The following is a 16,668-nucleotide window of genomic DNA, read 5'->3' on the forward strand; positions in this document are numbered from 1 at the left end:
TCCAGGGGCACATGCCCCCCATGCTGTCCCAGGGTGTGTGCAGCAGTGGGAGCTGCCCCCCCGCCCCCCAGATGAGCCACTTGTGGCTCTGTCCCATGCCGTACCTTGTCGCAGCTGTGCAGCCTGCCTCACCGCAGGGGCCTCAACCTGCCCCCTCCACACCGCTTCCCTCCTCCCTCGCCCCTTCCTCCACAACAGACTTGCAGCCAGGCAGCTTGGAGAGCAGGTCCGGCTGGTAAGCTGCCATTTTATGACTCATTAAAAATCAGCCACCAATATCAGCCCAAAAAGTCTCTATTGGTGCACCCCGTCAGAAAGAGAATGGGATGAAAACCAAGCCCTCCCAAATGACTGAAGGGTATGCCACAGTGCTTGCCCATGACCAGCACAGCCATCCCAAACACCAGACCTTATGCGTTAATGCAGTCTACTTATGGCTGGCACTTGCTCCCACAAACATACTCTCTACCATACATCAAACACTCAATCTTTTCTATCAAAAAGGCAATCACAGTCTTTCCTCCCATAACATTCAGCCCTACCACAAGCAAACTAACCTTCCTTTCCCCTACAGCAATTCCACCTCTTCCTTGGGACTGGCACCCTGACTATCTAGGTCACCCAGTTACACTGATAAACAAATAGCTTCAGTCACTAAGATTTATAGAGCATATGAACTTAACCCAACTCTGCTGAGTGCCAGTGCCCCTCACACCCAGCAAACAGCACCTGCCTCAACTCACAACCCAGTGCTGCATACTCCAAACTGCAAACACTCATTTAAAATTAAGTCAGCAAGGCCTCATTGCTGGTGATTTTTTTTTGCAATAAACTTGTTGACAGTTAACTATATTCAGTTAAAATATGATTTAAGACAAAACCTTAAATAAACATGCTGAATCCATGAGCCTCAATCAAGAAGACCGAGTTACATCCTGCATGCTTTTATCAAGAAACATGGGGGAAATTATTGAGGTTAAGCTTAACAGTATGGGACAGTAAGTCACATACTACATTATGGGCTTGATCCTAGAAGGGGCCAATAGTCTCCATCATTTTCAAACTGCTAAAATATAAAATAAAATCAAACCATAATTCCTCAAATGAATGTTCACAGCATACCTTCCCAGGAGAAAGGCTGTGACAAACCTCGTGTAAAAACTCCAGCTGTAACTCTGCATATTTTAATGGTTTTACCAAGCGAGAACATACTTCACCTTAGAAAAATACCTACACACATAGAAAAGTTGATTAAAAATAGATGACTTACATCAAGGCTTAGCAATTCCACTTGGCATTTTAAATTAGACATTTAAATTGCTTCTATTTGGATCAATCCACCCTACAAAGCTTGGGTGCTGAGCAAAAACAAAATGGTCAGACAACTCGTCTGAGCTCACCTGTACAACCAGAAGTAGCCAGAACAAAGCCGCAGCAGCGACAAACCCGTTTCAAGAACTCTGCTTCAGGTGAAGGAACCTCAAGAGGTGGTCTGAGCAGTGTCAGGGCACAGAGAAAGACTGTGACTTTCTGCTAGACCCAGTTGGGGTTTTCAGTGTTCAGGTTCCAAGCCTTCCATCACGGCAGAAGTCAGAGCACTTGCACTACCCTCTCTCCTATCACAGGGCTTTGGCCCAAAAGGAAAGCACCTATATTTTAAGGGAAGTCCCCCTTGTGGAAGTTCCTAAATGACATTCATGGCTGCAGTGATGCGCAACAGCTCAAAATCCCCAAAATAGGGACTCTGCAGCTTGCCGAACACTTCCCTTTTCAGGGTGAAGGAACTTTTTCCTCCCATGGGTAGCCAAAAGCTGTTTTATTTGATAAACCTAACCATGTGAAAACATGGCTGTGGGTGACCCAAGGGGCCACCACCTGCTGCTGCTGCTGAGCCACCGATGGCAGGGCTGTGCACACATACACACACAAACACCCCCCACACCACATCCTGGTGCACAGCGAAGCTGCTGCTGGGAGGGAACAGGTGGGGGGTAGGCAAGGAGTAAGGGGCACTGGCAGGGCTGCAGGGTGCAGCTGTGGCGTGGGAGTGAGGGGCAACGGCATATCAGAGCTCCTCAGTACCACAAAGCGGGGGGGGAGGGGAAACTGCAGCTGGACCCACATCCTGGTATGTGAGGGGGGGCAGCAGGAGCTCTGATTTTTTGTGATGAAAAACCCAAAATCAAATGCCAAAATATATAGATATTTAGAATGTATTTGATTATAGTGATTGAGGAACTGGCAGGCTTCCAAATTGCTTTAAAAATGTAAATATAACAATTAAACATTGTGTTCAACTGATACCTATATATACAGTGGCCTATCATTTTAATCACAAATTTTGGGTTTTTAAATCAGAGAATCTGCAGTTTTTAAACAGAAAAAAACAGGATCCCTGTTCATCAGGCAGGGAATGTTTTAAGTATCAATGGGCAGAAGCTTGTGGGACCCCAGAAGGGTGGGGAATGAGGGGCAGACAAAAGCCCTGGCATCTGGTAAGCAAAAACAGGAGTTACAATTAGGCAAGATGCACTCGGTTGGGTAGATGTAGGCAGATGGGGAGCAGCATCTGGAAGGGGGATGGGCAGGCAGAGGCTGGGATAGTGGAGCAGTGTCAGCACAGGACCAAGGCCTGGGACAGAGCTGCAATCTGCTCCCCACAAATCCCTGCCTGCAGACCCAGTGCCTGTCATAGGGAAATGTGGGGAGTGGATTGCAGCTCTGCCCTGGGCTTGGCCCCATGCTGTCACAGTCCCACAGTCCCAGCCTGTCTGTCCTGCTCCCAGACCCTGCTCCCCACCCCACCTTCAGTCTCATCCCATCCAGCTGGCTAAGCATGCCCTGCCCATAAATGTCCTGGGCTGGGCTCCATGGGGACCTCACCTGCCTGCTCTGTCCAGGGTCACTGCTGGTTGGTCCAGGACAGATAGCTTAGGGCTAGACCAACCGCTGCTCCTCCCACCCTCCGGCCATGCTGAGTCAGTGCCCCTTCCCCCCCCCCCACCCCCCCCACCCCACACACACACACACTGGCCCAGGTCTGCACTCCGCACCCCTCTGTCCACAACAGGTCACAGAAACTCCTTAAGTGATCTCTTCAGCCCAAATAATTACCCATCCCTGGTCTAGAAGCAGTGATGGCTCCCACCAACACCTCCCCACACATCACCCAACCAGAGCAGTGTGGACAGGCTGTTCCCTGGGTATGTCTATATTGCACAAAACAAGGCCATACAGTGATCCTACCCCCACTAACTCCAGAACAAGCAGCAGTTTAACCCTGTTAGTATGGCACTACAGGTAGGCTAACAAGCTCTGCACATCACTAACAAACTTATACAGCTTCCTATGCTTAGACTCCTTATGCCTGAAGAAGGGCAATTGCGCCCAAAAGCCTGCCAAGAACTTTTTTCCAACTACTCAGTTGGTCTAATAAAAGATATGGCATCTACTCAAAGAACCTTCCTGTTCCAGAGCTAGCACAGGTTCTCTCTGCCTAGCATCACATAGAGCCCCGGCATATGTTCATTTAAGGTGCCCAGGATCTCATCCCCTATTCCAACTATAATGCTTCCTACTGTGCCACACACGTACATCAGATGGTAAAATTTTGGGATAAGAACCCCTACTTCCCAGAGCACAGGATGCTTGGGAGCATGACCCTGGGTCCCCCTACACTGGCAAATTGAAAGCTGGTTGCCCACAGCCCAGCATGACCCTGTGCGGTCCTGGGGCCAGGGCTAATTAACTTATCAGTCCTGACTCTCGGGCAACCCTAGACACGCAATTTAGATAAAAATGTTCTATATCAGAGGTTTCATAATAACTAGGGTCAGGAGGGACCTGAACAGATCATCTAGCCTGACCCCCTGACACAGGCAGGAATGAATGCTAGGTTCACAAGACCCCAGACAGGTGACCATCCAACCACCTCCTGAATTTGCCCAAGGTAGGGATGAGGACCACTTCCCTGGGCACTTGGTTCCAGATTTTGGCCACCCTAACTGTAAAATATTTCCTTCTGATCTCTAACTTAAATCTATTCTCCATCAGCTTATTACCAGGTTCTCAAACTGTGGTCTGCGGACCACAACCAGTCCACAAGCTCCATTCAGGTGGTCCGCAGAAAGGTGACCTAAGGCTAAAGCTGACAAATGTTACAGCTGACTTCCCAGAACTCTGCTCAAAAAACCAGGCACATCCATGGTATTAGAAAGGTGAGACTACTGATTTTAAAATATGAGTTGTGTGCTTTGATTTGTAGAACAAAAAAAAAAAGAAAGTTTATTAAGTGGTCTGCCAAGTCCCTCAATTTTTAAGTGGTCTGTAAAGAAGTTTGAAAACCACTATTCTATATTGTACATGGAACACATATAATGCTGGTTTACCATTTTAAAGCACCTTAAATTGGGTGCATATGTAATGCCCTTGTCATTCATGCAGTTATAAACACCTTAACTGCAGTGTAAATATGAGATGTAGGGGCATGCACAGGCTCCCTGAATGACTTGCCTTCTAGTCGAGAAGAATGTTTGGGAAAATGCCAGCATGGGGTGGGGGCGGGGAAACAATAGAGAGGCAGGGTTTCCACTTCATTGAAGTCACTCAAATGAAAGGGAAAAGAAAGACTCCTTTAGCAGCACAGTACTGTGATAACAGGCAAGCAATGGCTTCGGGAGAGGGAGTGGTGGGCACCCCATAGTGAACCAGCATCTCTACCGGGGAACCGGTATCCTAAGCCTAAGGCAAATGAGAGCTTGCTGGTAAAGCACTAGTTTGAATGCCTCAGAAGGGGCAACTCAACCCTCCCTCCACCTTTGATAAAGGCCTCACATGGTTTTCTTGATGTGGATGGGATGAAATTTTCAGTGTCACAGTCTTGCCCCTGCTGTACCAACATGAATTGCATTATGCTGGCTCTTACTGTAAGCAATCCTGAACCTGTGTTGGGAAGGGGCGGGGGGAGGGACGGACATACAAATAAACAAACACTATCTGCACCCTCGGGTAAGCACAAGGCTTGCTCATATGTTCTGGTCCAATTACTTTCCTTCCAGTGTAGGTGCAGAGAGATACCAAGCACCAGCAACTACTATGCATCCACAGCAAGTGGCTGCTTTTGTCTACTGTTTGCAGAACATTAGAAGATCTTTCAGGATGAATACTGTTAAAAAGGCAGGCAACTCCTCATGTATGAGGAAGAAGCAAGAGACTTGTACACTGACTGCACTAGCCAACAGACCACCCATGTCTGTGCACCAGGCAGGTGCCATCCCCTGTTCCCTCACCCCACCATGGAGCAGGCTTCCAAGTTCTTCAAGCTCAGGCAGGGAAGCCATAAGGTACTTGCCATTCATCTAGGATCACCAAGAAACCACACTAAGAGCAAGAAGCCTGCAGAAAGACTAAAGTTAATCCCCTCACCAGAGATCTCAGATACAGCCTTTGCATACAATGCACAAGTAATGCCCCCCTCCCTCCACACATGTCCAGGGATGTAGTACCACATGCACCAAATTCCAGCAACGCCAGATCTCAGCAAAGGCTCCACAAGTTACAGAAAGGCCTCAGGCCTGAGAAATGCAGCACTATACTGTAGAAATTATCTTACTCCACATGGAGAGGATACAGAGTCAGCTGCTAGGGTGCAGAGCCCTGTGCTGACATGACTGCCATCTGGGGTCATGCTGTCTTTTACAGCAGAGAATATGGCAGCAGGTACCGACAAGGCTACAGACTTATATAAAGCAGAGAGAAACAGATTTAAAAGCAAAGCTACAGATTAGGCCTTCAGCAAGAGCCAGAGTCTGGGCTCAGCTTCAGAAACCTATAACCGGTCAGTTCTGCACAGTATTCCAAGATGTCTGCAATAACTGGAAAAGGATTCAATAGAAAGAGAACGTTAGCTAAAACATCTTGGAGACCTACATTTACAGGAGAGTACCCTGCACCCCAGCTCTGCTCCTGCAGCCCTAAAAACTGCTCTCAGTACAACCCCTCTAATCTCCTCAGGAGAGACAGTGTGTTCCCCATCACAGCCTTTCCCCTGGGTACGGTGCCCTGGTGCACAGCCTCTTTGATTTAAGGGGAAGAAACAAGTCCCTCAGCATAAGTTCAGGGTTCCAGGCAGGAAGGGGCCACCAGATCTTCTAGGCTAGGGGTGGCCAACCTGAAGCACAGCCCCCTTCAATTTAGTCTGATTTCCTGTGCATCATAGGACATTATGTTATTCCCAAATGCCCTTGCACTGAGTTCAGCAACTTTAGTTTCAGCCCTCAGGGGACCCAACTGTTCTGTGACAGGCAGAAAATTGGAGGGATTGTGATACCATCAAAACCCAAGTCCTTGCAATGTCAGGGATTTGTTTGGCTGAGAATTAGGGGTGCACCAACAGAGATTTTGGGGGCTGATACCAATAGCCGATTTTTAAGGAGGCACATCAGCTGATAATGATCCAATTTCCAATACCAGCCCCACAGCCTGGAGAGCTGCATGCAGCTGGTAAATCTGGTGTGGTAGAAGGGGCACGGTGGGGGGCAAATCAAGGCCACTGCTGTAAGGGAGGAGTGTGCGTGGGGCAGGGGCTGGGGCAAGTGCTGCCCAGCCAAGGCAGGGCATGGGATGGAGCTGCAGCTCATCGGGACACACACCTCTCACAGCTGCACACTACTCATCAAGGAGTTGCTGGTCTAACACTCACCTGCTCATGGTGGCTCCTGCCACTCTTCTGGGAGGGCATGTTGGGGAGGGGCACGTGCACCCAGCTCTGTGCAGGGAAGGGCAGGCCAGGCCAGGCCAGGAAGAACCCCGTGCAGCCCTGGCCCCAGTTCACCTTGATCAAGGGGCACACGCCTACCCCCCCCCCCAAACACCTTCCTGGACAAGCGGTGGGAGCAGTGGCAAGAACTGCCAGACAAGCGGGCAAGCCCCATACCAGCAGCTCCCAGATGAGCAGCATGCAGCGTTGGGAGCACCCCCCCCAAGAGCCACAAGTCCATCCCGTGCCCATCCCACCCCACTCTGGGCAGCGCTTGCCTCAGCCCCAGCCCCACTCCTTCACTGTAGGGGCCTTGATCTACGCCCCCACCTCCCCTCCCTCCCCCCTCCCCTTCCACCACACCCAACTTACCAGCTGCATGCAGCTCTCTAAGATGCCGGGCTGTTCTCACTGCCTGCGTGCTGCGCTGCAGCTGCACACACACGGGCATCTATCAGACAAATTATCAGCCACATCAGGCCGATTTCCTATATGATCCATTTTCTTTATATTGGTGCTGATCAAATATTGGACAGATGTATCGATGCACCTCTAGTGAGAATGTGGCCAACTGCTGCCAACAACTATTCAAACTGTGCTTCAGAGGAGGCAACCTATACCCTGAGATGTCTGAGCTTCCTAATCCCTACCACAGGGGCTCCCAGAGGATCTCAGGTCAGCTACCAGCCACGTGTTGCTTCACTACAACTTCCTAAAACACAATAAAGAAATCCAACTGGCCATCTCTGTTCATTCATCTCCTCCCCATTCCCAAAGATCCTGTCCTCATGCTAACCACCTTTTCTCTCCCATATCCTGTCTTTCTTCTCCTTTCCCTCCTGAGGCTTCGTTCTCCCTCCTAGCCCGGGTCTGCCCTACTTCAGACATCTCACACTGTCTCCTGAACCTACCCCTCAGTCCTCTGAAGTCCTACCCCTCCTGTTCTCCCCTTTGCTACTTTCTTCCTGAGCTTCACACCTACACCTCACATCTCAGAAGTCACTCTTGCATTTTAGTGCTTTGGGTTCACTTGCAGTGTTGGTTCACTCAATTACCCGTCTTGGAAGCCCCCTTGCAAATCCTGATTCCCACTTCAGCAGCCATTCTACTTCATAGCTCAGCAATTTCAGGTGTGCCACAACACATCCACCCCTACCAGATCATTTACAGTCACTTATCTCCAACACACACAAACTCCCTCTGCAGCAAGACCATGAGAGATGGAGGAGAGAAGCAGGCAGACTGCAGGCCAGGCAGAATGACATCTGAGGCCAACTGCACCCAGGATACCACAACAACTCAGCACCCTCTACTGGGAGAAGCCAGGCAGCTCAGGATTTGCAAGACCCTGCTAATGCTGGAGCCTTTTTGCACATCTCAGAAAAAGTTGGCCCAGTTCTAAGCTGCAGAAAATGAGCTTTACAACGAAATAACTCAGGCAGCCTTAACTGCCACTCTCTCTAAGCCTGACCACAAGCTTACTAGATTGAAAAAAAAAAAAGAATACAAGTTTCACCTTGGTATGTGGAACTAAACATATTCAAAGGGGGATAAGGGTCTATTTCCTAACCAACAGTCCTCACAAATCCCCCATCCTGAAGGCACATTTTAAGTTCTGTGTCATTTTTACATTTCCTTGCATTTAGCCATCCTGAAGCAGACACTGTCTACCTGAGCTCAACTGGCCAAGCGACCCAAATCAGTCAGTGCCAGTGACCTGCCCTCTCCAGCATGTACCACTCCTCCAATCCATAGGTCACTGGCAATTTTATCAGTTACATTTTTTTGGGTATGGATGGAAAGCTATGGCCCATGGGCCAGATTTAGTTCATGGCCATGGGGCTTTGGCAGAATTCAATGGCAGGGGGAAGCACTGGCAACAGGAATATTTCCTGTGCCACAGCAGGGAGAAAAAGAGGCGACAGACAGGTCCTACCACCTCATAGTATCATAGCACTTAGGGTCAGAAGGGACCTAAGCAGATCATCAGGTCCAATCCCCTGTCCTGGGCAGGAATGGGTGGGTCATATCACCCCAGCCAAGTATCTGTCCAGCCTCCTCTTGAAGACCCCCAAGATAGGAGAGAATACCACCTCACTTGGGAATCCATTCCAGAGCCTGTCCAACTCTGACCCCAGCCAGGTTATTCTGGCCCATGGTCCAAAAAGGCTGCCAACCACTACCTTAAGGAAGTCAAGATATAACATAACACAGTTTCTCTTTATGAAATTACTTCACGTAAACTCACATTGATTGGCACTAGTTATATCACTGTCCTCTTCATTGATTACGTCAACCCCTTATTAAAGACCCATGATTTTACATAGGATCAGCATCAGAGTAATAGGCCTGTTGTTACCCTGATGAACTCCAAGTCCATTCGATCAAGAACCTCTTATGTGCCAAGCAAATAGTACCATGTAATAGAGCAAATTAGGGGCTATGCCAGCTCAAAGCACCCAAATGGCTGCTGCAAACATCTGATATCAAATGAATCTGCAAAAACATCTCAAAGACAAACATCTAACCTCAATATGTTTACTATGACAGCTCATATCATCCACCTGTGATAGACAACTCATGGCCAGAATTTCCCCAACAGCTGAATACCTCTCATAGACAAGGACAAAAATCCTGTTCCTTCAAATACTACATTGCTTTGCTAGATGGGTTTTGGCTACTGAGAGCATAGGTTAAGTTCCATAAAGCTCATAAATGTCACTGCCAGTAGGCACAGGCCATAGCAACTAGAGGTGAACCAATACATCCATCGGATATTGGATTGGCACCAATATAAAGAAAATTGGCTGTATTGGAAATGGGGCCAATGCAGCCAATAATGCCCGTGCATGCATGCAGCCACAGTGCAATACACAGGCAGAGGAGAACAGCTCAGCAGCTTGGAGAGCTGCATGCAGGTGGTAAGTCTGTGGTGGTGGAAGGGGAGAGGGAAGGGGTGTGGGGGGCAGATCAACACCCCCACAGTGAGGGAGGGAGTGAGGCAGGGACAGATGTTGCCCAGCTGGGGCATGGCAGGACAGGCCAGGGGGCAGAGCAGCAGCTCGTCTGGGGGAGCATGGGGGGGAAGGGGGGCAGCTCACACCACTGCCTGCACCCTGGGAGAGCATGGGGGCATGTGCCCCTGGATCTGCACAGGGTGGGGTCAGGTGGGCTGCAGCTGTGGGCTGAAGCCAGGCTGTCCTCAGTGAGGTCTGGGTTTGGGGTGGGCAGTGGCAGTGCTGAGAGAGGCTGCAGCCACACCCAACTTTGCTCTAGGCCCCCCCCCATAGTGCCCCCTCCCAGTGCCACCGTTGCCTACCCCGAACTCAGCCCCACCAAAAAGAGACTGGTGCAGCCCTGGCTCCAGTCTGTGTCCCCTCCCCCCCAAGGTGTGTGCAGCAGTGACAGCTGATCCCCACCCCCCAGATGAGCCACCGTTCCATCCCACGCCCTGCCCCAGCTGGCCAGTGTCTGCCCCTGCCCCAACTCCATCCCGCACCATGAGCAGAGTTGATCTGCCCCAACACCCCTTCCCACCACAACAGACTTACCAGCTGCATGAAGCTTTATTGGAAATTGGATCCTTATCAGCCAATATTCCTCCTTAAAAATTGGTTATTGGTATCAGCCCCAAATATCTTTATTGGTGCATCCCTACTAGAGACTCCTACCTAACAAGTCTGCAACAAATAGCTTCCAAGAGAAGTCTGCACATAGGAGGCTGTCCAACATAGATCTCCTTCCAGTGGAAGAAGGGATGCCTAACCGCTTCTAAAGGAAGGGGGCATCAGGCCTAGAAACAAACACACTACTATCATAAGACTCCACAAATAAGACATGATGTGTCAAAATACAGAAATAGTGGTAGCAAGTTCCTTGGTCAACAAGCCCTTTCCAATCATGCAAACACAGTCCTTCCCTTTAATCTCCTGACTATATTAAATTAACAAAGACAGGCTTGACCAAAATTCAGCCTCCCAAACAGCCTGAAGAGGCTGTGGCCAACATGAAAAAGGGTCTACTGCACCAGTCCATATATACATTTGAGCAAGTTAGTCTCTCAGAAGGTGCCAGCCTGCCCTGCCTTCCCTCTGATTTCAGATTAAGGCAAATAACTGTATCTCTCTACATTTGACTGCAAGAGCAGGCAAACTAGAGTCCGTTACTGTCTACACCAGTGGTTCCCAAACCGTGTGTCATGACCCCAAATGGGGTTGCAACATCAGCAAATGGGGTCAGCATACAGGGATCTGGGTTTTCTGTTCCTTGAAGAAAAGCACAGATTTTCCTCTTCAAAGATAGAGTTCTAGCCTGCAAGGGGATGCTTGGGGCACCACGTGAACGCACACATCCATATGGCAGCCAAGCAGCAGTGGACAGCAGCTCCCACAGCTCCCTCCAGGTAAGTCTATGGGGGTTGGGAGGAAGGTGCATGGGGGATGCACTGTGGGGAGCAGTGGGAGGCAGATGATGCGGGGGGACACATGCCCCCTGAGATTTTTTTTGCTCCATAGTGGGGGGGGGGGGGGGGTGCAAGGCTGCAGCTGGGCCAGACCAGTTCCAGGGCAGAAGCAGCTGCCTGCACAGCCCAGCAGGTGAGACCTGACACAGGAGGGAGTGTTGTACTGCCATGGCTGCAAAAGGCAAGTTGTGGCAATGTGAAGTTGTGCCCCCACTGCTGCCAGGCAGGCAGGGGGCACCTCATCTTGATGGCCACAGTGGTGCAGTGCTCCCTTCTGCCCTGGGTCCCAGCTTGCTGAGCTGCTGAGGCCCCAGGGGGCAGCAGGGCAGGGAGCCCCAAGCTTGCAACAGGAAGCCCACATTCCAACCCCCCCCCGTGGGTTCCACTCCTGCTGTGCTGCCTGCAGGGGCAGGGGGTGAGAGCAGCAAAGGGAGCCAGGCTCCATGTTCCACTCCAGCTGCACCAGCTGCCACCTCCCATGGGTGACAGCTAGGGCTCAGACACTCCTGGGGAGCAGGGGACTGTGGGCCCTGGGGATGGGGGGTACATGTTGGCTGGGAGTGAGGGACACTGGCAGGGCCAAAGAGCCTGTAGCTGCAGGTTGGGAGTGTGGGACCACCCTGAGGAAATGGGGTTGTAAATGGGGTCATGCAGCAGGAGGGATGCAGCCCCCAAATACACTTGAAAATTTATCAGTCTCAAGTCCTGGATAGTTTTGCTGCTGAGCGAATGCAAGGACAGACCCACAGAGATCATGCTTCTCGCTTTTAAGCTTTACTCCCGCTGACCAAACACCACTCAAAACAGTAGAAGAACAGAGACTGCCAACAGACCTGTAACATGCATCCTGTCCCTGATGACCATGCACAAAACTCTCCCTCCACTGGGAAGCCCAAGAGGAACAGGAATTAAAGCCCAATGAAAGCCCAACACTCAGCAGTAAAGCATCAATCCCAAGCTCCAGCAATAGGGACGTCCTCAGGAGGGAAAAAGTCGCAAACCTAGAAAGCAGCGCGGGAGGAGCAAGGCAGGAACCGAGGCCCGAGCCGCGCGCTTCAGGAACGAGAGATCAGAGACGCCCCGCGGAAGGGCGGCAGGGGCAGGCCCGGAGCACAGCGGCCCGTGACGAACACACCCGCCAGCTGCCATGCCAGGGCTGCGCCAGTGAAATCTGCGGGCCGGACGAAGCAGGCGCGTGCGGGGGAGGGAAGCCGAACCCCAGGCCCCGCACTGAGCGGACTCTGTCCTGAGCAGGAGCCCGGCGCCAGCCCTGCCCCGCCAGGAGCGCATGGGCCGCGGGCCGGCGGCGGGCCCCGGAGCTCGTGGCGGCCCCGGCCCAAGGGCTGCAGCGCGGGGCGGGGCGGGGCGGGGCGGGGCGGCCAGGCCGCGCGTCGCAAGGGTCTCACCTGAGTCAGTCTCCGCCACCCCCGCCTTAGCCGCGTGCACTTCCCGCCCAGCCCCGCGCTGACCCTGCTCGGCCCCACCAATCAGCCGGCGCCGCCGAGGCCCCCGTCGGCCAATGGAGAAAGAGAATGCAGCCCCGCCCAGGACTCCGCGGCCTGACCGCCACCGCTCTCCAGCTCCTCAGCCTACCGGAGGCCTTGGAGTGAGGAGAAGGGCGCGGGCGCGGGGCGGGATCTCCGTGTGCAGCATCCAATCAGAAATCACAGCGCGTCCCAGGGTAGCCAATGGCCCGAAAGAATGGGAAAATCACTTCCTCACCCCCTCGGCCAGGAAGACTGGACAAAGCTGGCAGCGATTGGCGGCTCGGAGAGGCGGGGCCGTGCGTCACCGGGCACGGGAGGGGGCCCCGCCCCATCTCGGTGACGCCGGCAGGGGGCGCGCGGGCGGGGGCTTCCAAGCCCGGCCGGGCGCCGAGTCCCTCGCTCGGGGCTGGCTGCGGGCGGGGGCGGGCTCCGAGCGCTTCGTGCCCCGGGCAGCTGCGGGTCCCACCAGGCTGAAGTTGGTTCTTTATTCCCAGTTCCTTGTTCAGAGCTAATCTAGACCCAGTAAAACCTAGTTATTAATGAATTGCACATCCTAAAGAGAGAGAATTTCATTAGCAACGCGCATGTACTAATTAATATATAAAATAATATCCCACATCGAGTACAGCGCCGTAAACAAATGTCAGATTAGGATGGGATTACGGGACAAAATGCTTCTTGGGCCACCCCAGATTTGGTGCCGATGCCACTAGGGGACTGGCCCAAAGAACTGTGACCACAGTCCCACCTGGCCCAAAGCACAGTTTGGCTGTGCCAGGCTGCCAACTAACAGCCCCCATGCCCACTGTACTAAGTATAATGGCTTGAATAAGGAACTGGCTTTTGAGCCTGGATTATGGCTAAAAATTGTGCTTGGGCCACCCATCAGAATACGTCCTGGACATCTGTGACCAGAGACTTGCCTGGCCCAAAGTGCAGTTTGGCTGTGCCAGCCTGCCAATAGACAGTGCCCCAGCCACTGTGCTAATTAATGGACCCAAATAAGGAATTGGATTATGGGCTGGGATTACACCCAGAAATCCTTCTTGGGCTACCCCAGACCACACCTCTGTGGCACTGGGGGACTCTCCTGGACATCTGTGACCAGAGACTTGCCTGGCCCAAGATGCAGTGTAGCGGCAGCAGATTTCCAACTCTCACCAACACCCCCCCCTGTGCTAAATATATAGAACTGAATAAGGAACTGAATTATGGGCTGGGATTATACCCAGAATCCCTTCTTGGGCTACCCCAGACCACACCTCTATGCCACCAGGGGCCTGTCCTGGACATCTGTGACCAGAGACTTGCCTGGCCCAAAGTGCTGTTCAGCCGTGCCTGGCTGCCAACAAACAGCACCCCAGCCACTGCTAACTGTATGCACCTGAATAAGGAACTGGATTTTGGGCCAGGATTATACCCAGAATCCCTTCTTGGGCCACCCCAGACTATGTCTCTGTGCCACCAGGGGATGCTTCTGGACATATCTGAACAGAGACTTGCCCGACCCAAAGTGTGGTTAGGCCATACCAGGCTGCCAACAGATAGCACCCCAGCCACTGTGCTAAATATATGGAACTGAATAAAGAACTGGATTATGGTCTGGGATTGGGATTATACCCAGAAATCCTGTTTAAACCACCCCAGATCACACCTTGGTGCCACCAGGGGATTCTTTTGGACATCTCTGAATAGAGACCTGCCTGGCCTAAAGTCCAGTTTGGCCATACCAGGCTTCCAAAACACAGCACCCCAGCTGCTTGTCTAAGTATACGGATTTGAATAAGGAACTGGAATTTGGGCTGGGATTATACCCAGAAATCCTTCTTGGGCCACTGCAGACCACATCTCTGTGGCACTGGGGGACCTACCTGGACACAGAGATGTGGTCTGGGGTGGCCCAAGAAGGATTTCTGGGTATAATCCCAGCCCAAAAACCAGTTCCTTATTCCGGTCCATTAATTTAGCACAGTGTCTGTGGTGTGGTGTCAGTTGGCAACCTGGCATGGCTAAACCGTGTTTTGGGTTGGGGAGATCTCTGGGCAGAGATGTCCAGGAGTGTTCCCCCAGTGCCAGAGAGGTGTGGTCTGGGGTGGCCCAAGGAGGATTTCTAGGTAATGATACAATCCCAGCCCCAAAAAACAGTTCCTTATTTGGGTCCATATACGTAGCACAGTGTCTGGGGGATGTTGTCAGTTGGCAACTTGGCACGGCTAAGTCGCATTTTGGGCTAGGCAGATCTCTGGTCAGAGATGTCCAGGAGAGTCCCCCAGTGCCACAGAGGTGTGGTCTGGGGTGGTCCAAGGAGGATTTCTAGGTATAATCCCAGCCCATAATCCAGTTCCTTATTCGGTTCCATATACTTAGCACAGTGTCTTGGGTCCTGTCTCTTGGCAGCCTGGCATGGCCAAACCGCATTTTGGGCTGGGCAAATCTCTGGTCAGAGATGTCCATAAGTGTCCCCTGGTGGCACAGAGACATGGTCTGGGGTGCCCCAAGAGGGATTTCTGGGTATAATCCCAATCCAAATCCAGTTCCTTATTCAGTTCCATGTATTTAGCACAGCAGCTGGGGTGCTGACTGTTGTCAGCTTGGCACGGCCAAACCGCACTTTGGACCAGGCAAGTCTCTGGTTACAGATGTCCAGAACAGTCCCCTGGTGCCACAGAGATGTTCTGATGGGTGGCTTAAGCAGAATTTCTAGCCATAATTCCAGCCTGAAAGCCAGTTCCTTACTCAAACCATTATACTTAGTATAGTGGGCATGGGGGCTGTTATTTGGCAGCTTGGGACAACCAAACTGTCATTTGGGCCAGGCAGGACTGTGGTCATGGTTCTTTGGGACAGTCCCCCAGTGGCATCACAATTAAATTTGGGGTGGCCTAAGAAGTATTTTGCCCCATATTCCCATCCTAATCTAACCTTCATTTAGGGCTCTGTACTTGATGGGGAATATTATTTTACGTATTAATTAGTACATATGCATAGCTAATGAAATTCTCTCTCTTTAGGATATGGAATTCATTAATAACAAGCTTTTATTGGGTCTAGATTAGCTTTGAAAAAGGAACTGGGAGTAAGGAACCAACTTCAGCCTCATGCGGATCCCTATGTGCCCTGAGCACACCGGCCCCGGGCTTGTGCAGGAAGCAGCCGCCACAGAGCAGACAGCGCGGCCTGGGGCTCTTGCCCTGCTCGAGCCACTTCCCAAGGCTGAGCGAGTTGTTGGAAGCAGCTGGAGAAGGCCGTGTGGGAGTGATTCCACTACCAGGCTGAAGGTGGTGCCTCATCAGAGCTCATGAATTAGGCATGCTGAAGAGCTGGAATTTCATCAGGGATGTACACTTACTAATAACATCGTGAAGTAATATTTTATTAAGTGCACAGCCCTGAATAAAGGAACTGGGATTACGGGGAAAAATCCTTTTTGATTTGCCCCAAGCCACACATCTCTGCCGTTGGGGGCCCATTCCGAAGAAGAGAGGGCAGTCCTGCCCACCCTGACACTGTTTTGGAGTGCCAGCCTGACAAGCCACAGGCCTCAAATAAGGATCTGTGCTTCAGCTGGATTGTTTGGCTTGGGACAACACAACAAGGATTTTTACCTGTGATCCCAGCCCAAAAACAGCTCCTTATTGAGGACTATGTCCATAGCATACAGGCTCTGCCATCAGGGGACTCTCCCAAAGAAGACTAGCAGAGTCCTACTACTACCTCAATCATTTTAATAAAATAAATTCTAAGTACCTTTAGATTTTGGTATTTAATTTGGGGTTTTTTTTAATCACGGAAAAGTCAGAGCTCCCCCTGTCCCCTTAGCTCACTGGGATGCAGGTCCAGGCCCCTCACTGACCACCCACTGCCCCCTGCCCTCACCAGCTCTGCGGGGGGGGCCCCCAGCTGCCAGGGCTATGGGCCAGGGGCCTGGGTTTGCAGCCCCCTGCCCCTCACAGCAGTGCCTG

General features: G+C 51.6%; 1 protein-coding gene across 4 annotated transcripts in view; it reads right to left on the bottom strand.

The window, feature by feature from the left end:
- Window positions 1–16,668, bottom strand: part of MTMR4 (myotubularin related protein 4) — an 84,952-nt gene that overhangs the window by 67,324 nt on the left and 960 nt on the right. Inside the window, exon 1 of one of the 4 annotated variants that reach the window (XM_090024981.1) lies at window positions 12,626–12,740. The exons of 1 other annotated variant lie outside the window; for it this stretch is intronic. The gene's annotated coding sequence lies outside the window, so the exon portion shown is untranslated. Of the gene's footprint in view, window positions 1–557; window positions 1,722–12,220; window positions 12,548–12,625; window positions 12,741–16,668 lie in introns of those variants that run through there. 2 more of the 4 variants (XM_090024983.1, XM_090024982.1) reach the window with 2 other exon arrangements.

The sequence above is a fragment of the Crocodylus siamensis genome, chromosome 13 (genome assembly GCF_052110815.1).
Source record: "Crocodylus siamensis isolate JL-2025a chromosome 13, ASM5211081v1, whole genome shotgun sequence".
NCBI classification, from domain to species: domain Eukaryota; kingdom Metazoa; phylum Chordata; order Crocodylia; family Crocodylidae; genus Crocodylus; species Crocodylus siamensis.